Here is a 22,152-nt window from a genome sequence, read left to right as displayed (position 1 = left end):
TCCGATTATTACCCCTGAATTTTCCTTCTCCTCTGTTTTCCTTGCCTTCTTTATTATCATCAGCAATGCGTGCAAATTAATAGCTCACTTTTATGGTCTGACCATATTACCCTCACTTTATTTAGTACTAAGGAAGGGTTTTTAAGGGTGGCAGGACACTTATCCATGCACAATTACGTATTTATTTTATTAAACGCGTCCGAACTAGTATTTGAACCAAGCATGTTAAAAGCCTCATTGATTGAAACACGTGGAATCGATGAAAGCCGGCCTTGGAAACCGAATTCAAACATCCCAAGGCTTCCGGGGTTCAAAAGATTGCCAAGAAATGGCGCTTTTGCTGAAACGGTATAATCAAGGCTTCTGAGCGTTGGGAGTTGTCCTATAAAGCGACTACACCTTGCTTCGCCGGTCTAACTGCTTAATGGGTAACATATCGTTAGCCCAGTCACTACAAGTCCTCCTATGCGATTTCTCATACAACAGAAGCGCGGCGCTGCGATGTTTACCATGACTAACAGCTCTATTGTAACTCCACCCCACCATTCTCCGTTTATGACCGCTCTGACAAGGTCCAATTCTTTTACTGCAGCGTTTCCCTTCAGCACTCTCGCGTCCATTGCCTCGTTCTTAATTCGCGTAGCTAACAGCCGCACACATTTCACGATAGGTAGCATCTACATGAACGTAGCGAAACCGCACGGGTGATGAAGTTGCCTTCACTTTCTTTCTTTCTTTCTTCGCGGCATCGCCTTGCGCAGCACTAGGAATACATATACTAACCCGACCTCATCCATACGGCGGTGGCTGCACGCACAGACCTTCGAGCGAAGGTGGATGGATATGCTGCAGCGGCGCGGATACTACGCCTTGTCTTTCAGCAGCACTGAAACAGCCTGGGCAGGCGGCTTGGGATGCATTTCGCTTCGGGACTCCTTGGGTATGGAGGCTCTTCGAGCCCGACTAGCATGCCGTTGCTTATATTTTCAAGCGGCGAGGCCTGACTGCTTGTGGCACGGACGCACGCACAACAGGCGTGCGGCCGAGAGTGCATACACGCAAAAAAAAAAAAAAGATAGGGCGAGTCGAGGCGCGGTGTGGCGCGCGGCGATAACCGAAAGGAGCGCAAGACAGATTGGTCCTCGCTTCTCCCCGCCGTGGTCGCGTCCGGCTGACCTCGACTCGCAAATGAATATCGAAATTAACGGCGTGGCCGCCGCTGCTTGGGACGCGAGGAGTAGCAGCAGCAGCTTCCGACGAGGTGCTGCATACGGTGGCGTCGGTCGTCGTCGCAGTCGTTCGCATAACAGAGGCTACTCCCCCTGCCGGGCGCTGAGAATTGGAGCAAGGACGGGCTCGCGTTTCCATCTCTACTTGGCTTCGCTTCGTCTCTGGCTTCGCTCGCTTTCGCCGTAGGTTCCTTCTTTTTTTCTCGAGACTGTGTCGCTCCGTAGTCGCGGTGAAAGGAAGAAGGGTGCCTTTCTTCTTCTTTTTAAGTTTCCTACACTGATACGAAGGCTGGGATCTGCTTTTTGTGTGTGTGTGTGTGCAGAGACAGTATCTCTCTTAAGCATCGCGCTTCCCGCGATTGTGTTTTCTGGCCTTGTTCGTGTCGACGACCGCGCCGTGGCGCTTGATCGCATTCGCTTCCTCCCCAGAGTTGGTTCACGAACGCTGCAGTTCTTCCCCGTACGCCGATGTGCTCTAGATGCGAGCTTAAGGGACTATAGCCTAGGTGCGAGTGTGTTTTATGATTTAGGCGTGCTTCGATGCGTAATCCGCTACGCACGGATTTGCGGCACTCGAAATGCACGTGCCGTAGATCGCCCCGGGTGTCTTGCCGGGGTTTATCGGCGGGGCTGATTCCCAGCGTGCGTGTTAACTAAAAGCTGAACGCGGGTACGTATCTGTGTCCAATCGCAGTCGTCCGTCTCTCATTGCCTATTAGCAGCGACTGACATGTCCCAGTAGGAAACACCGATCCACCACTACGTGCTTTGCGCCTCGCCAGGTTTCGCTCCTGCGCAACGCCACGATGAGCGCCGCAGTCAACGCCGCTGCCAGTGTAAGCGTTAGCGCCCGCTGCTTCGCATCTATACATGGTTACCTTCAGCAGGATATGATGCGCTTTTGTAATACATAAGCATAATACGGGCACTGTAAACTTCTGGGAAATTAAAACGATGCGTACACGTGGCTATTACGTTGTGGTTCACGTGGCAGTTCAACAGACAAGCTAAAAAAAAAAAAACACAAAACTTAGTCTATATACGTTTGAGATAACGTGGAAGAAAATTTAATTGATGGTATAGGTTATTTGCAGATCTGTGACGAAGAATGAATATGACGCCTACCGGGTGACTCCATATATTGCAATTTGCGAAAAATAACCCTCGTCATCTCATACTCGATAGCAAGCTGTTTGTTAAGCCTGCAGGCTGTATAATTCGATCCATGTCAAAAACACGTCGTCAACCGGATGGTATTTTGGCGCAATCACCATCAATTAAATATAATTCGACCATCATACTGTAACTTCAATCTTCGCGGAGGCTTCGTCGTCGCCTCAACGGGAAGACCCCAGAAATCGACCACAGTGCCCCTATTGAGGTCGCCACCTAACCCTATCATCGCTCGTTGCGTTTGTATGTGTTCTCACGTAATTTAGGCGCATGTCAATGTTTACTTTTCACTGGATCACCAAACTACCATCCTCTTCCCCGTAACGATAGTAACACTTTTGCGGTATTCTCTGTTAATGTGCCGTCGGTCGCAAGCGACGCCCACCTCTTGGGGCTTGAGCAGGAGCCCGATAAGTATCCCGTGCCACAAAGTGTGTCCCTGTATTTAGGATAAGCATTTGAGTTTAAGCCTTGTGACTTTATATATGCGAGTCTGTCCCTGCATTTAAGATAAGCATTTGAGTTTAAGCCCCGTGAGTTTATATATGCAGTGTTTATACACTACCACCGCCTTTGCATCTCTATCGATGTCTAAAATTAGCAACACTCTTTTATCTCTCTCTATAGGGGCACCCAAATGCCCGCATAAGTGCACAGTGTAAAATAACCCTTGCCCCTTTGGTTCATTTACCCTGTAATTCGGTTCATTTACCCTGTAGCGTTCATTTACCCTGTAATTCTGTTTACCCCTTCCTGGCCCGGCAGCGTAGGTACTAAGCATCCCGATTAAACTATAGGTATCACCTGGCCTCAATTATCGGCCACCTATCTGCCATCTCTCCATCGTTTACGCGGGAGCCGCTGAATTTCGCCGCTCTATCACTGGGCCATTTTGCGGTCGACTGCATTCTCCGTGTTAATCGCACGTGGATTTCAGAGGCGTAATTTTGTCACTTAACACGCCGCATATCTGAGGCGTATGGCCCGTGAGGGCATCCTCCTCGCTTATCAAAAGCGTTTTCCTTGCAGGTGGTTTTTGTGGATATATATATATATATATATATATATATATATATATATATATATATATATATATATATACATACATATATACATATATATATACATACAAGACCGCGTGTTTGCTCGAAATGGCTAGTTGTTTCCTTTTTCTGAAGACTTTCCTGATATTGCCGTTCAAACTTCCTGCGGAATTCAATTATAGTCTTAATAAACCCTACACCGGAGTATGCCAGACACAATGCAATGTCTTTGAGACCGTTATGCCGTCTAATTACCAAGCTTAATCGCGATTATTCCACGCCATCAACTTTGCCTTGAGAGCCTCCTCACTATATAGCGCTGTGGTCGCAGGCAGCACCATGGAATGTGGAAGGGAAGGACGTTTGTAAAGACACCCCAAGCCACCGGCGGCTGAGAACGGTCCTTATGGATCGGGGTAGTCCAGATGAAATTTAAACTATATGAACCACGAGTACGAAGGCGGGTATGTAATAAAGCGGGCGTTTCCCACGTAGATGGTGTGTGATCCGTAGCGAGCGTACGAATCTTTGCAGATGCTTCATTTGTTGACAGTGGAGTGGACTATAGGCACGCCATATTTGTGGGCATCTTCAGCAGCATCATCTGTGTGTTCTTTACCGATGCCACAGTGGCCACGTTAGGTCAGGCTCGTAGCCTAGGGGGTGGGGGAAGGGCTGCTGCCTTAAGGGGTCCCCCCCCCCTTTTTTTTCCTTGAAATTCTGTTCGACGGGGCATTCCACCGAAAATAAGTAATGAAAACTGGTCTCTTTCAAAAAAAAAAAAGTCAAGATCTTCAGCAAGTGGGCTTTCCTCAAAAATAATTCCTGGCGACGGGCCTGCAGTAAGCACTGAACAATGATATATCATGCATTTTCCTGTTGCTACTACAATTGTCTTACTTCCGCAGCATCAAGTTTTTTTGTGGCCCACGACGTACAAGATTAAATTTCAATGATAGCATGACACTGCAGGGTTGATTAAGAACCTGTAAATACGCTCCATCTTCCTGGTGCTAAATTCATGTTGGAGTGCCTCGAGCACGAGGGTTTTATATGGCCACAGTGCTATATTTGTAAGTTCTACGACAGTGCATGTGTTCTGTTAATGTAATCGCATAAAAGTCGGAAGCAACAGCAGCAGCAACAACAACAAGATGAAGTGACAGGGTTCCTTTTGCATTTGCCTCAGACGACCTGAAGTCTATAAAGCCTGAAGTCAGTGTATTGATCTTACCCAACCCTCCTCCTCCCTTCCCTCCGAAAGCTTACCGCAGCTAACGTGGCTTTGCCCGGCCTCCAAGATCAGAGACATTGAAAGTTTTCTGCACTACATCTGGTTTCGCATTGACTCTATGATCCGCACTCCCTTAACCAAGGGATGATGTCATGCAATGACGTCATGATGTCACGGAATTTCTGCGATCTGCGATACGATGACGTCATCACGGGACGATGCTCTTCGGCATCACTCGCGTTGAGGCCGCCGCCGCTGGACGCCGTCGACGCCAATGGTATAGTTTTCGCGTTTTATCAGTCATCTAAAAGCTTCGGCCTTAATAACCTGCTTGGCCGGGTTACTAATTTGGGTTGTGCGTTCAGAGACGCCTGACAGGCTCGTAAACGCACGTGGCGTCTTTATGCCTGTACAGAACATTCCCTGCCACGGAGCCACAACACAACGTAGAGGAAGCTCGCACCATCTGTGGCGAGCACGTGACTACGATCTCGTTCAGCAAGCTGTGCAGCACGTTGCGCCATTTTTACGACTACTAACACAGCTATAGCGGCAGCACGATAAACGCGCACGCGTATCGAAATGTACGGGGCTTCGTCCACCCGTTGCTGGCGCGAGTGCTCGTTGAGCTGCTTGGTTAGAAAGCGTCTGCGCATGGTTAGGCACTGTGTTCCTTTCCGTATAGAAGGCGTACAAAGATTTGTAAGCTTCGCCCAAGATTCGGCCCCGCCGTGGTGGTCTAGTGGCTAAGGTACTCGGCTGCTGACCCGCAGGTCGCTGTATCGAATCCCGGCTGTGGCGGCTGCATTTCCGATGGAGGCGGAAATGTTGTAGGCCCGTGTACTCAGATTTGGGTGCACGTTAAAGAACCCCAAGTGGTCGAAATTTCCGGAGCCTTCCACTACGGCGTCTTTCATAATCATATTATAGTTTTGGGACGTTAAACCCTACAAATCAACCAATGAAATCAATCAAGCTTTGTCCAAGATTCGACCCGTGTAAAGTGTGCATAACGATTCGCGGTTCGTGATCGGCCTTCGTGGTTTTGCAGAGCCGAGCACGAGACCTTGAAACCGGAAATGAGGACGATATAAAAACGCGGAACAAATACCGCACGACACAGTTTGCCGGCTCTTCAAGGTAGCTAACTTCACTTCGCTCGGTAATCAGCCTCAAGAGAGAAAATATTTGGGCACACAATGGTAAGTGAACCCCTTATCCTTTCAAATTAGGTGTGTTCATTCTAATCGAATACATCGAGTCCCCCCTTACAACCGATTTCATTCTGGTATACTTAATCGAAAGCGCTAAATGCCTCTCCAGGTAACCTTTGTAATTTGTTGATCAATCTAATGGAAGAAAAACAACCAAGTATGATTTTTCCTACGCTTTGCCCTAAGCAAATGAATAAAAAACCTTATGATATTTTGTGCATATTTTCACGCCTCGAACATTGTTAACTATAGCTTAAGTATCACTGGTTGTTTTGCGTTGCTTCTTGCGTTTAGTACTGAGGTACAGATATTTTTATCCATAGTTTGATTACTCCCTAAGGCTGTGTGATGTGTGGTGCGCGTTCAAAGTGCGCGCCTTCGAAAAGTGCGCGTCACGGAAAAAAAAAAACAAAAGGAGAAATACCAGAGTGCACGTGCGGTGCTGCTTAAACAAGAATGACGACGTTAAAGAGCGTCAAGCACGAGGATGCGTGGCAGGACGTGAAGTAAACAAAAGGTAAAACATCCAATGGGCAGCGAACACGGAGATTTCAAGGCCCAATGGCTTGACACCACGAAACAGTAGTATCTCCAATGAGAACGAGACAAGTGGGCCAGAGCTGAAGCAGGAGCCTGGGGAGACCAGAGCAAGGGGAATTCGAGGCAGGCAGTGCAAGCGGAAGGTCGTCACCGGACCGGGCGCTGAAGATGGGCCGTTGGGTTCCGGACCCGAGCCTACAGGACTTCCACCGGCCGGGGCCTCCTGCTGTCGGGTTCCCGCTCCAAAGGACCGTGGCCATCCGGTCCTGAACTCCTTTCCAGGGCCTGCGGACTTTGGTTCCGGCAGGCGAGCTACAGCCGTCGGGCTCCGGGCCCGAGCTGTGCGCCCAGCTGCTTGACTAGGTCGACCCTAGTTCCCGGACGCGTCGCCACCAGCCTGCGTTCTCCCGTCTCCGACGTGTCCACGCTCCTCAAGCCGAAACCATCACGATTTGTTAGGGCTTTTCGACGTGTCGCCAGCAGCCAGCGTTCCCTCGTCCTCGTCCAGCCCACGCAGTGACGCAGGAGTCACGGCGTTCCGGTTTCTCATCACCGCCGAAAACCAACTTGTGGGTGAGACTGCACCGATACTCTTGCGCTACTCCCATCACTCAGCCCCTTTCGAACGTTAGGTTTAGTTACTGACTTTGAACGTTTTTGTTTTTTTTTTTTTTTCGTGACGCGCACTTTTCGAAGGCGCCAAATTTGTGATGCGAGGTTCTTGTTGCTGATTTGTTTCTCCTGGTTGAGCCCCGGAGAGTTTTTCTAATAAGGACAAAGCCGTTCGGTTTCCAAGAAACACACAAAAAGTTTAATTGAAAAGAAAAAAGGCAAAGATTCCTCACAAAACAAAACACTTAATAAACAGTTGACTGGACATGACGAAACACATCTGTAAACACCCAACAAAAACGTTCAAAGTCAGTAACTAAACCTAACGTTCGAAAGGGGCTGAGTGATGGGAGTAGCGCAAGAGTATCGGTGCAGTCTCACCCACAAGTTGGTTTTCGGCGGTGATGAGAAACCGGAACGCCGTGACTCCTGCGTCACTGCGTGGGCTGGACGAGGACGAGGGAACGCTGGCTGCTGGCGACACGTCGAAAAGCCCTAACAAATCGTGATGGTTTCGGCTTGAGGAGCGTGGACACGTCGGAGACGGGAGAACGCAGGCTGGTGGCGACGCGTCCGGGAACTAGGGTCGACCTAGTCAAGCAGCTGGGCGCACAGCTCGGGCCCGGAGCCCGACGGCTGTAGCTCGCCTGCCGGAACCAAAGTCCGCAGGCCCTGGAAAGGAGTTCAGGACCGGATGGCCACGGTCCTTTGGAGCGGGAACCCGACAGCAGGAGGCCCCGGCCGGTGGAAGTCCTGTAGGCTCGGGTCCGGAACCCAACGGCCCATCTTCAGCGCCCGGTCCGGTGACGACCTTCCGCTTGCACTGCCTGCCTCGAATTCCCCTTGCTCTGGTCTCCCCAGGCTCCTGCTTCAGCTCTGGCCCACTTGTCTCGTTCTCATTGGAGATACTACTGTTTCGTGGTGTCAAGCCATTGGGCCTTGAAATCTCCGTGTTCGCTGCCCATTGGATGTTTTACCTTTTGTTTACTTCACGTCCTGCCACGCATCCTCGTGCTTGACGCTCTTTAACGTCGTCATTCTTGTTTAAGCAGCACCGCACGTGCACTCTGGTATTTCTCCTTTTGTTTTTTTTTTTCCGTGACGCGCACTTTTCGAAGGCGCGCACTTTGAACGCGCACCACACATCACATACGCCCCCCTTTTATTCAAGTTTTTTTTTTTTTTTAGAAAAAAAAACTGCCGATGAGTGCGCGTTCTGCACTACGTCACAATTAAACCACATATTTGCACCACGCAGTTCAACACATCACCGGGCTACAGTTCGCTACATCGTCCAAATGTCCACACTTAAACTTTAGATTCACCCAATTGCATTTAAAAGTTCTGAAACCCGGAATAAACCTTTTTACTACAAAATCGACTATGGACAAAGCTACTTGTGTCCGCATCTAAAAGTCGAAGTCCAGAAAGAGCTACCGGTTTTCTAACCCTACACTCAGGTTATCGCGTCCCAAACCAGACGCACTGCCCTTCTCGCACGTTTCGAAAGTAACTGTGGCAAACATGCTTTTATGCACTTTCGCTGAAACGCGTGTCTGCGCCCCCGCCGGCCACATGAACGCTTACCGGTCACAGAGGAACAGGGCGCGGTCTCGAGCCGTCGGCGTCGACACGAAACGCACTGAGACACGAATGTCCAAATGCCACAATCTCTCACACAAATGCTTTCTTTTAGTTCACCATCTAATGAACACAAGCTCGGGGTGCCCTCAGCAAGCCCAAACGCTCCGACAAGCGTGTGAGGTTCCTGGATTCTTGAGAAGGGATGCCGTTGTGCTCGGTCATTATACAGCTCATCTTGAGTGGACTTAATTATAGGTTCAAAACCAATCACGTTCTCAGGTTCAAGACCCTGTCTGGCATTCTCCATACCTACTATCGAGCCCACCTCCGATTCGATACTGTTTATTTTGAAGAGTGCTTCAGCACTCCCATCGTGTTTTCTCGGACAAATAGCAGTTACGCTATCCTGTGAACTAGAATCCCCTCTCTCTCTGAGTGAGATATACGTATGGTCTAGGACCATTGACGTGGTGCCTGCTGCTACCTCTGTCGGTACAAAACAATCAGTGGCCACTATATCAGAGCCTTCATGGCATTCGCTGCCATCTTCCCAATGACGTTCTAGCGCTCCTTCCATGGAGCTATTGAGAGGTAGCCCTACCCCTTCCCGAAATGTGCTCGGCCTCTGAGACGTTCTGATACACACCTCATTCTGAATGGAGCTTCTTCGTTCCCTGCTATCGAAGCTTTGCTCCACAACATTTTCCACAGCTTCTAGGTCGCCCATATCCAGGCGCTCTTCTTCATAGGTGCTTGGCCTCTCAGAGGTCCCCAAGCAGCTAACGGGAGTAATATGTTCCCAGCCAGAGAAGCTTTCCGTCGCTTCAACAAACTCCTCATGACTCCTGCCTTCTTGGCTGTCCACCTCTCTGCCTTCCTCTATCTGAGCTTCTCGCTCCGAAGTAAGGCTGTCGCGAGGTTCGAGGCCAACCTTGCAGGAATCGACTTCCCTCCAGCAAACGCTGCTATCGGAGCAAACATTCACCGCTTGCTCGACCTTCTGCATCGCCAGCTGCCCCCTTTTCGCCATCGCAAGCTCGAGTCGCCGCTCGAAGTCCACCCTCTCTAATTGGAGCTGCTGCTTCAGTATGCGTGTCTGACGCTCTAGCAACACTTTATTTTCACGCGTTACGCGCTCTAGCTCCTCCTTCTTAGCTCTAAGCACCAATTCAAGCTTTTCCTTCGCCGCCTTTCGTTCTGCAGCCCGTTGCTCACGCTCCCTCTCCATCCGCTCCTCGTACCATACTCTAAACTCCGCTCCCGTCAGTCCCATTTTATCCGCCAACTCAATTAACTCCCACGTGTTCGTCATCGTGTTAACCGCGTCAAAAAATCTACTGGAAAACCAAACGACTTTGTCCTGTCGCGGACGCCAATTTGTGATGCGAGGTTCTTGTTGCTGATTTGTTTCTCCTGGTTGAGCCCCGGAGAGTTTTTCTAATAAGGACAAAGCCGTTCGGTTTCCAAGAAACACACAAAAAGTTTAATTGAAAAGAAAAAAGGCAAAGATTCCTCACAAAACAAAACACTTAATAAACAGTTGACTGGACATGACGAAACACATCTGTAAACACCCAACAAAAACGTTCAAAGTCAGTAACTAAACCTAACGTTCGAAAGGGGCTGAGTGATGGGAGTAGCGCAAGAGTATCGGTGCAGTCTCACCCACAAGTTGGTTTTCGGCGGTGATGAGAAACCGGAACGCCGTGACTCCTGCGTCACTGCGTGGGCTGGACGAGGACGAGGGAACGCTGGCTGCTGGCGACACGTCGAAAAGCCCTAACAAATCGTGATGGTTTCGGCTTGAGGAGCGTGGACACGTCGGAGACGGGAGAACGCAGGCTGGTGGCGACGCGTCCGGGAACTAGGGTCGACCTAGTCAAGCAGCTGGGCGCACAGCTCGGGCCCGGAGCCCGACGGCTGTAGCTCGCCTGCCGGAACCAAAGTCCGCAGGCCCTGGAAAGGAGTTCAGGACCGGATGGCCACGGTCCTTTGGAGCGGGAACCCGACAGCAGGAGGCCCCGGCCGGTGGAAGTCCTGTAGGCTCGGGTCCGGAACCCAACGGCCCATCTTCAGCGCCCGGTCCGGTGACGACCTTCCGCTTGCACTGCCTGCCTCGAATTCCCCTTGCTCTGGTCTCCCCAGGCTCCTGCTTCAGCTCTGGCCCACTTGTCTCGTTCTCATTGGAGATACTACTGTTTCGTGGTGTCAAGCCATTGGGCCTTGAAATCTCCGTGTTCGCTGCCCATTGGATGTTTTACCTTTTGTTTACTTCACGTCCTGCCACGCATCCTCGTGCTTGACGCTCTTTAACGTCGTCATTCTTGTTTAAGCAGCACCGCACGTGCACTCTGGTATTTCTCCTTTTGTTTTTTTTTTTCCGTGACGCGCACTTTTCGAAGGCGCGCACTTTGAACGCGCACCACACATCACAGGCTGTACCTTGTTACCACCCTCCATCCCTGATTTTCTTCGTAAGTTCCCTTCATTGTACCTACGCGGGTCGAATATAATACCACGCTCCTTCCTCACGTTTCGTTATGATACCATTACACGTGTGTAACTTGTTCTGCCTTGCGCAACCACGCCGATTAACTAAGAACCATCGAGGTAATCGTATCTATAAAACCTTGCGATCCGACTACGCGCAAAATGCGAACGTCGCAGATTCATCTGCAACTTACGTGACCGCTATAGCGACAACGTTACAGACTCATCTGCAACTTAGGTGGCCACTATAGCGACAACGTTACAGACTCATCTGCAACTTACGTGGCCACTATAGCGACAACGTTGGGATATTCGAGGGTACCTGTATAAATGCCGACGCGCCTCACCACTCGTCAGTTGATCGACGGCCGACGCTCCGTTCGTCGACATCAGTACCAGTGTGTATCACTGCGATCCGACTTTCCGTTTACCGGCCACAAGTTTGGTCAAATACGCAGTTCCACCTTGGACATGACAGTCTGGTCCTTTCGTCCTCGTCACGGCCTCGTGACAATATGACACTACGTAAAAAACATTGAGTCATTTGTTTTTGCGTGAGCACCGACAAGAATTCTTGCTAGACTCCACAGTGTTGCACGCTATGTACAGAAAGTAGTGTGCGTGTGTGTGAACGGAGAAAGGAGAGGGGGCGGGGGGTCGGTTACGATTTACTGCGTGAAGGTTCGGCCTGCAACTCGGTGGGCGTGGCGGCCGTGTCGGCAATGGTTTCACGGCCGGTAATGGGTCGGCGGTGCATCGGTGTTTTACAGCTCGCGAGGGGCGCACGCTATAGTGCGTACACGAACAAAACGAGCGAGCCGGGCACGCGCCAAATTGGGAAAACAGTGTAAGCGCTGGGGCCGGGCCGTCTCGACGCACTTCCATACACGGCCGCGCCGCGCTTATAGCGATCCGCGCGAGGCAACGTGAAATACGGGCACAGACAGGGTCGTTCAGGCTTTGCCATAAGTCTAGCTTGACCCCAAAGGAGGCCGACAGCCTGTGTGCTATCAGCGTCATATAAAACGTGAGCGGCGGAGCGTGTCGATTAAGCATTAGCAAAGATACAGTGAGCACAGTCCGGTGACCACCCTTGAAAGGCACGCGCATCCGGTCTGGCACCACCACATGAAACCTCTGGCAGCTCGATATCGTTGCCTATCTTCTATAGTTCTGATATTCGAAATGAAGTAAAGAAAAAAACGTAAGTGAATGCCCCTGCCGGTAACCATGCATTTTCAGCAGCATGCCAGAACAAAAACACAAGCAAGCGATATTGCAGTGTGTGTGTGGGGGGGGGGGGGGCACAGTGCTGCTGAACCGGATGTGAGTGCATGTCAGTGGTGGTGAGCGGATGGTGCCTACTGTGGATTTGCTAACGCTTAGGCCACGCGCTCCGCTGTTCACGATTCATTTGACGCCGATAATGCCCTACGCTAAAGAAGACCACAATAGAAAACTTTTAGCTCACAGTGGCTCACGTACTACAGCAGCCGCGCTGTAATCTTCGTTGCATATTGCCTATGATCAAAGAGTCATGATTGGGCTCATTGGATGCTTGGTTATTTCATGAGGCTTAGCTGCAATGTTTACATTCTTCGGGACAAAATGATAATATTCAGTTCCTCCCTTTCTTACTTCTGACGCATTCGCAAGAAATTTTTGAAATTTCTGTAGCATAATCGTTGTGAAACTACTACTATAGAAGAACTATGGTTTTTGCCGCCGTGGAACGTTTGGAACGAAGGCGACGAAGTGGATTGCACCGAGCACTGCCACTACAAGTTACGCATTTTTCTGACGATATCATCACTCAGTGGTTCCTTAGCGACTGCGAAAGTGACAGCTTGCCTTTTTCTCTGGCGTTTCGCTGTGCGCACAGTTCAAGGGAGTGAAAGCACAGCTGGTAGGTAGAAAAGTATGCGCTTACGCAGTGCGCCCTCTCGAGCTTCTCTGGCAGCCGCGGGAAGGCGCTGCGGTGCTCTTCGCCCATGTACAGTGTCGTTCTTTATGAAAGAGAACACGCGAACGCGTGGCCTGCACAGTAAACCGATTCTGACCCTTAAGGGTGCAAAAAGGGTGCCGACACCCTAAGCACACCCTTTGAGCACCCTATTCGCGTCTCAGCACCCTACAAGCGGAACCTAAAGGGTGAACACATCAAAAGGGTGGAAACTAGGGTGCAAAAAGGGTGCAACAACTAATGGGTGCTGATGAGCACCCATTAGGGTGCACAGTCGCCGACAAAGCTTTGTGAGTAACGTGGTCATAGAGCATAACCAACAGCTTTTAGATGTCTAGTGGTTAGGCACCATGGTCTCATTAATAGCCCCACCGCAGTAACTGATATCTGAATAGCGATAGTGCCCGGCTGAACGTAAGTTCTGCACTGGTTCTTGCATTCTTGCTGCCTCTTTCTCGTCGCCTCACGGCCGGCACTGACCAAGCCATGCGCTACAAGCTCACTAGCCAATGGCGGAGTACGCAGCTTGTAGAGCTACAACAGGATTGTGACTTAACATAGCCTCGTTTGCGCCTAACACTGAAAACAAAGCTTCGTCCATGACAGTATATATAAATCATACATTTGTTGATGCAAAGAAATACAAACCAACAAGACCGTGGTAGATAAAACAGTTTTTGTGTTGTACAAATATTTGTTAACCTTACAATGTATCAGTTGACACGTGTTACCAATTTTTATGGCGGGCTATGGACTCTGACGTTCTAATATTATAACATTAAAGAAACATTTTCTTGATTTTGTTCATAGAAATATTCTTCAAAGCAAGTTAAAATGAGCCTTGACTAAAACATTTTCCTAAAGAAAATTCACTAAAGACAGCTAAAATATTGTTTGCCAACTAATACGCTTATTTTGATGTGACAAATTTTGCTTGCTGCCTGTACTTTGTATTAATATACAACCGCTTTGACACTGTTTTTAACAGCCAGCTTAACCACTCAACCAATGTACAGATGTTAACAAGGTATCGGTATAAGAAATACACAAGCAAGCAAACGTTTCAAATTTCGCGCGCTCTTTCACATTTCAAATTTCGCGCAAATACGCGTAAAGTGATTTTGTCATTTTCAAAGGTAAAAAATATTCTATGCAATACGCACTAGCGCATCTTCTATCTTCACTATTTTTTACTTAAAATTTAAGCAGAAATAACTTACTTACTTATCATATAAAAAGTTATGTGCGCAAATGCGGATCGGTGGCGTCAGCAGGACAGAAATGGCGGTATCTTCCTGGAGGCCGCAACGGCCGTGTGCCGAGCGTTTAAAGTCGATTTTTTATGTTGTTCAAAGTGTGCTTGCGCTGTCTTTCGTGTTCTGTCGGTGCTGCTTGTTACGAAGATGCACTATACTCAAGAGAGGACCGGCTGCTTTGTACCGTCGAGCGCTCGCCAAACTAAAAAGGTAGGTGGATGTTTCTGCTGTCGACGCTTTGTTTTTTGCTTCTCCGGACAGGCCGCGGCGTGCCCGATCCAGGCTGTTATGCTCCTCCCGCGGTTAACACCGAAAGCGCTATAGTATAATAACGTTGTGAACTAAGGTTTTTCTAGCTGGTAGACGATAAGTGAGTTTTTATTAACGTAGCGAGCCTGCTGGCGTGTCTGATTTCATTAGGCTCAAGTCTAAGCTTAGGGACGTTACGCGCGGATGAATTTTTTCTGTGGGGAAGGAGGTTAAAGCAATGTGCGCTGTGATGCTGTGAGTCGGCGGGCGATGCTCTTCACGCTATGAATCACTATATTTTTGCAATGCCGTCGGACGCCGTTCGGGGATGGCGCATGGAAGCCGTAAGCGTCGTCTGTGTGTCGAGTGCGTTGGAGTATTCCGGTGATTCGCGTTGAATTAGATCTTTGCGTGTTTAATTTAGAAGAATGGAGAAAAATAACGTGGTGTCCGCGTTGGTATTTACGCGGCCTTGTTCGTTTTCTGTGCCAAAGAAGTATACGAAGAAAGTTTTATATGTTACGCGTCCTCTTTTCAACAGCTACATGATCATTAAATGTGTGTGACTACTATAAGGTAGATGTGTTTTCCTGTGTGACCAAATGTGTTTGCATCCACCGGGCACGTATAATATTAAATTACCATGATATTCAGCCTAATTAAGTGTGCGTAAACTTGACATAGCGTGCTGTAGGTGCGGTTCTCAAAGCGTGCAATTACGCCGGGGTCAATACATTTTCTCTATGAGTGGCCGAATAGCCGTACCTTAGCTGTGCAAATGCTAGGTTGAGCAGTAGTTCACTCGTTCGAGTGCAATTTTGGTGGTACTGCTTGTTCCCCCCTGCTCACATAGCATTGCATTCTTCTGGTTTGTAAAAGAATTGTGGGCGCTGCAGCCCGCTTTAGAGTTAAAACTTTGCCGAATACCTATACGTCTACAAACATTCTAAAACTAAGTTATACCAAAGCTTCCAATGACACTTTCGAATACAAGTGTAATGCTTTATCTGATATCATAAATTCTTTATGACCTCGCTGCAGATTTACAAGTGACCTGTGATATGCGCAGTGTATGAATGCCTAATTTATTGCTCAAAACACAATAAGGTTATACATCACAGTATGCGTGCATATGTTGCTGCTGACATGCAAACTTAGACATTGTATTTATCTAAGAATGAACAAATCTAAACTGCCGTTTTTTGAAGATGTACGCATCAGACCAATTGAATAATACCAAAAATAATGTTCACCAAGTGATTGTTGTTTATTGCCTTGCACCGACGTCACTAAAACCGCCGTTTTTTGAAAATGTACGCATCAGACCAATTGAATGATATCAAAAATAATGTTCACAAAGTGATTGTCGTTTATTGCCTTGCACCGACGTCACTAAAACCGCCTTGTTGGTACTTAGACCACACGGTAGGATGCAAGATTCATGACGTCATATTGAATGTTAATGTCACATGATATGCAAGGTAAATTGTTATTAGCATACAGAGGCCCATAACGTTATTGTCTCATCGTTATCATAATGAAGCAGGTTAGGCAATATGTGATTCCGCTGCCTTTACGTCATGTTGGGAAACCATTACGTTATGTAGTTATCTGCCGTGTCCTGAGATCCTGGTTGCCGGTCAATATTGCAGAAGCTTGCCTGCTTCATTGTGATGGCATGGGGTTCAAGATTGATGTTTGTCTTAGCGTTTCCACTTTTCCTCCCCTATCGTCATTAGACAGCTTGTGCTGTTTGATTAGAAGTGAGGAGTAGTGCTTTTTTAGCCAACCAGAACAATTTAGATCAATGATCACTATGAAGCAGCACACAATATTCAATTAGTGAACTCAATTTCAGGCAAATTATGAACGTCCGAATGTTAGCCGTTTGAAGGAAGCTTTATTCGTTGAACGCATGAGAATAAATGGTAGAGAAGGAAAGGCAGGGAGGTTAGCCAGACCAGCAAAGACGGTCTATCACCCTACACCGGGGAACAGGGAGATTGAAGTCCTGTCGGAGTGGTCTGGTCGCTAAGGTACTCGTTTTATAACCCGAAGGTCGCAGGATGATATTCCGGCCTGGCTGGCTGCTTTTTCGATAAAGGTGAAAATGCTGTAGGCCTGTGTTCTCAGATTTGTGTGCACGTTAAAGAACCCCAGGTGGTCGAAATTTCTGGAGCCCTCCACTACCTTGGTAAAAAATTCATGTGTCAGTATTGCTTTAATTTTATGCTTTATCTGCAGTGGATGCATATACGCATACGGACATGTATATGTAGTGGTATTGCAATTTTACGGAATAAAATATTCATATGGTGCATATTGCATGGCATTTACTTAAGAAACACATCACATGGGTATCATAACTACAGAAATGCAAATGTGCCTCTATGGATGCACTCGTGCATATATTTGGTCAGCTTCAAGAAAAGAATTTATCGATTGCAGGCAGCAGCATTACTCACGCATGTTTATCTCTTAATTACGTGCAGTCGATACAGCTAAAAGGGGGTGTCTTCATCTAAAAGTTCTAACTTCATCTTCGTGCATGAGTGAGCTATAAAGGTGAATGAAAATTCACATGTATGACATCGACATGAAAAGCTCTGCAGCAGCATGTTTTTCGTTGTATTTATACTGCAGCATGCCCTTTTTGTATTTCTCAGTTGCGTGCCACTAAATATATGTTGGCCATGCGTTTCTAGCCATTCACTGCAATTCGGCAAGCAGCGCATGCAGTCTAGACAAACCTCACTAAAATAATTTTTTTGCACTGGTGCAGAAATTCTTCGGCACGGTCTGTCATTTCATTTGAGTGAGGCTGCTCAAGGAAATTTCCTGACAAGGTCAAGGAGCCCAAGCACCAGCGAACTCTGAACCATTGTTTCAAGCATCAGCTCTGTTCAACCTGCTTATGCGCTGTGCCTCACCAAGCTACTGGACGCTGCCTACTTATATGAAGTGCTCTTCATATTCTCCTCAGTTTGGCAGCAGTGTGTGTGGTCTTCACAGTGCTTGCCAAAATCATTTTTGCACAGGTGAGACACTTATTTCCTGCTTTAATTGTGTTAGTATTACTGCATGCACTCCTGCCAAGCAAGAGTACTAATGTTTCCTGTGAATTGTTTGTCATGGTAAACAGAGGATTTCAAGCACAAAATTCATACGGAACTTTGGTCCTTCAACAAGTGTGGAATGAAGGTGGTGACAGTGTCAATGCGCTCTCTTTAGAAATAAAGGCTTTGCATGAAAAGCCTGTCGCACCTTGAAACAGGCACAAAAAACTTCCAGGTGAAAATAAGCAACTTCAGATGAAAATTGAAGAATTTACACTGTATTCAAGGTTGAACTACCCGACATCAAAGGCGTCTCAGATGAGGGTTTTCTTTTGACGCTGTCCGAAATTTTTGGGCGATGATGGAAAAACCATTACTCGTGATGATATTGACACTGCAGACAGAGTAGGAACAAACAAGCCTAGTTTGAAAAAAAATAGTAGTGCATTATGAACGATGTTACAAATGAAATGTTCTGGATAAGACAAAAAACTTACGACTGTCTACAGTGGCCTTTCCTTTTAGATCAAGTAGTCCTATTTATGTCAACGAACACTTGACAAGACAAGGTAAGCAGTTAGTGAGAGCACTAAGGCAAAAAAATCAAGTTGGATGGAGGTACATTTGGATGCAAAGCACGAAATTTATAGCAAAAAAAAATTGGAAACATTAGCAATTTTAAAGACTGCCTTCTTAAAAGATCTGGCAAAACGCTGTGTTGATGCCTTCAGAGCCACACTTTTCTTGAGCTTGCAATGTCAGTAAACTATGACTGACATGGCAGAATTTTGATACCTAGATAGTGAAAAATTGATACCTAGATAGTGAAAAAGGCCACCAGCTATCTTCAATGCCTTTACCTTAAATACTCTTAGCATTATAAATAAGACTAGTAGCCTGTGTCTCTATTTCGATGACATGCCGGTAAAATTTGATGCCATTCTTTTGACATAATCCTTGCATTTTTTGTGCGATATAGCCCACCAAAAATACCAGGGTACAATTATCATGGCATTGTGTAGTTCATGAAATAGGGAAATGGAATAGCGCTGTACATCTAACGTTAATTTTTGGCCGATGTCAATAGACTTCCGTGTGTTAAGCCCTGTGTTGAGTGTCTAGTAGTCAACTTGGGAGTTTTGTTTTGCAGCAATTAGCGCGCCTCCATTAGGTCATAAGTAGGAATTTTGAGTTTCTGGAAACTAGGTAACTTGATTTTTCGGTCACAGATGCACAGACGATTTTTCGCTTACAACCAACGGGGCAGACGCCGGCAGCAGATTTTTTGCGACACGAGCTCTTCAACGCTATCATGTTAAAAAGCTGACTTAGGCAGCATTGACCAAATGAATGCAAAGAATAAAGTCAAGTGTCCTAGCAGGAATCCAAACCTAGTATTCTGCTTGGTAATTAAGTATTCTACCACAGAGCCATGCCCGGCCTCGGTTATACTTTCCAAATAGTCTCAAATGTTTGTGTAACATCAACTGCCGTTGCAGTACTGGCTATCAAATTTTATAACTATTACATGTGCACTCCTATGATGCAGCCGTGAGGTCGAGCCAAAGTCAATTGTAGTCAGGCACCATCCTGTGAAGTATTTGTGTAGCAGTGTTGAGGGCTACCATCGTCGCGAGTGCCAGCGCAAACACCAGTGCTTCATACCAGCCTACCACTTCTAGTGTGGCTAATATCCATGTTTCTGTTGGCATCGTTACGAAACATCAAATAACTGCTAATGTTGTCAAAGGTGTGACATCTCCCCATAACAAATGAAACATATGCGGCTGTTTAACATATGTGTGTGCAAGAATTTGTACTTATATTGAGCTCCACTTCATAAGATCGCTCAATAAAAAAATTAAAATACATGTTATGCGTGTTTCGCATAACATCGATTCCCAAAGTATGTGGGGTCTGCCAAATTTTTAGCATCAATTTTGTAACCTAAATGCTACCATAAACAATTATTTATTGAACATGAACAGCTGGACTACAACATAATAAGTTTAAGGTATTAGGAAAACTGAATATGTTCATGACTACAGCATACCTAACAGGCAAATACTAGTACTACATACATGACACACTATTGTAGAGCTAGACTAGAATATTGCTTATTGGCACTTTACAATTCTTTAAAAACCCTAATTAACTTCAGTGCCTTATTCGATTTGTTCAAATCGGATGTGCGCAATCACTTGATGAATAGCTTTTTTACTCAAACCTAACTCATGTTTCACGTGTGCATCATGCTGAATCATTGCTCAGATGTTTCTTGTGTATAAATTTCCTTTCTACTATGCTGTTTGTTTTTTATGTGAAATCTGTTGTACGTGCTACCCTCTGTAGGCCCACAGGTACTGTCAAGTTGTTTACACAGTTTTTTGCCTGGGGGACCTCCAACAAGCATGTTTTCCGTTGAAAACAAAGCGAATTTTGATGCTGACTTCTACTCACATCGAACTAAGAACACTCCAGCATGACAGCGCATATTGTATCTTGGACAGTCTGTCTTGTGAAACTCTTAGTGATTACTTCTGTCTTTATTTTAGGCTTCCGGGTGCGGATGTGCTGTAGAGAAGGAGCGCCCTGACCACCCTTTTGTAAAAGGAACCAAAGTCGCCTGGGCAGCTGAAGATAGATTGTGCAAGTGTTTGAATGATCACATTATATTAATCCAACACCACTTGCATTACATTGCCAATATTTGTGATTTTGTAACACACAAGTTTAGAAACACACACACATATATAAAAGGAGAGCTGTAAATAGGCCTTGAGCAAGTTTGTAGTCAAGGCTTTTAGCATGATGACCAAAGCATGTTATATAAGCCCACATGTTTTACCACTCACCTACTCTCCTATCTATTTTCTTTTTCAATTGTGTGGGCACTGGCAACACCCTCAATAAGCACCTTTGGACTGCTGGTGCCTCTAACTTATATTTTGTTGTTCTAAATAATTTATTTGTTACCTACTATGCAAGGAGGGAAGTCAGAATGTTAAAAGTTAAAAAAGAAGTCTCGTCACAAAAAAGATGTCTACTCGTAAGAAAAAAGATTTGAAAAAACAGAATATTGATCCTCACTCACAAAGATCTCACCATTACAATCGATGCAGAAGGTCATAGCTCATGTTTACTATTGTCAATCTTTTTCGGTTGTATGTTATGTACAATAAAATAGTGACTATTGGCATCATGTTAATTTATTTGTCATAAATTTTTGTTGGGGCCTAATATCTTGCATTCTCACATGCATAAAAGCTCACGTCTGCTACACATAATTTAAAAGAGCGCAATGTGGTAAGGTTCTGTATTTAGTGCATATTATCTGTGTGTCTTTCAAAGTGAGTATATGGCATTTGAAATAATCACCAGTATTCAAAACTTGTGAATTTTTAATTTGCAGGCATGCATGTCTGTATGATGACCAAGCATCCACAAATTGTGCATGCATGTGTGCAGCAAGGGGCCTTGAATAGATTACATTCATTCTGGACCAAAAATGGGTAGCACAGGCCATATACGCACTCTGGGATCAATTTCATGATTATTAAAACACACATATTTATTCAATATAGCTTGCTTTAAGGTATATATTTACATATTGTCTACTTCCACCTTGAACATTGCACCATGCATCCGGCACTCTGCCGAGCGCTTCTCGAGGGCACTTTGGTAACTAGCACACAAATGTACAGACAACTGTAAGTGGGCCTCCACTTTGTTGACTGCTGGAGAACAACGGCTTCGCCAAATCACACTTCCTTTGTGGTGAAGCTAACTTTGCTCTTGCAACAGTGCCAGCTTATCTAAAATTCGACACTGTTCTTTAGAAGTGCAGCTTGTTCTATCCAGAGCAGCCAAAAACGAAAACATGAGGAACAGCACCTGGACAGGGTATGGCACAATTGCAGCACTTCTCGATAACAGTGCCGGATTCTCTATTTGTCTACACATAGAGAAAGCAAAACACTGGAGCCAACTTACCAGTAGCTTCACTGCAGAGACACTGTGTTTTAAAAGACGATGATGCAAAAGCCCCACCTAGAGCTGTCACTGTGTTTCAGTGCTAGTTTCATAAGCGCCTGCGGAAGGCACTCTGTGGAGGGCCGGCCGCGTGCATGGTGCACGTGTACAGGGTGGAATGGACGACTTAGTACATGTGTTCAAGTACTAACAAACTGTATGTGGGCTGTCACTCAGCATGGTCTACAGAGTATACAGCAATCTGCATTTTTAGCCATCTCCAGCGTCAATCCTAGATTTGGCCCACTGGTACGTCGATGTAGAGCACCCTTCCAGCACCCATTTGAAAGGGTGTTATGACATCACAGCACCTTTTTTTAAAGGGTGCACTCATTACACCCTTCAAAATTTTTGCTCTGCACCCTTTCCTTAAGGGTGCTGAGCTCTGCACCCTTTCTCAGCACCCTTTTTTGAACACCCAATAGGGAGCAAAGGGTGTTCGTCTGGCGACAAGCTCATTTACACCCTTAAGGGTCA

At 46.6% G+C, this 22,152-nt stretch overlaps 2 long non-coding RNA genes across 2 annotated transcripts in view; one reads left to right on the top strand and one right to left on the bottom strand.

The window, feature by feature from the left end:
• The window catches only part of LOC142774179 (uncharacterized), a 108,740-nt gene that overhangs the window by 84,004 nt on the left and 2,584 nt on the right, over positions 1-22,152 (bottom strand). The window lies entirely within an intron of this gene.
• Positions 14,343-20,851, top strand: LOC142774615 (uncharacterized). Its single transcript, XR_012886471.1, has 3 exons — positions 14,343-14,548; positions 17,370-17,625; positions 20,199-20,851. It is a non-coding gene; the product is annotated as an uncharacterized LOC142774615 (long non-coding RNA).

Source organism: Rhipicephalus microplus, chromosome 10, assembly GCF_043290135.1.
Source record: "Rhipicephalus microplus isolate Deutch F79 chromosome 10, USDA_Rmic, whole genome shotgun sequence".
NCBI classification, from domain to species: domain Eukaryota; kingdom Metazoa; phylum Arthropoda; class Arachnida; order Ixodida; family Ixodidae; genus Rhipicephalus; species Rhipicephalus microplus.
The sequence above is the reverse complement of the archived record's forward strand: the minus strand, read 5'-3'. Positions and strand labels throughout refer to the sequence as shown.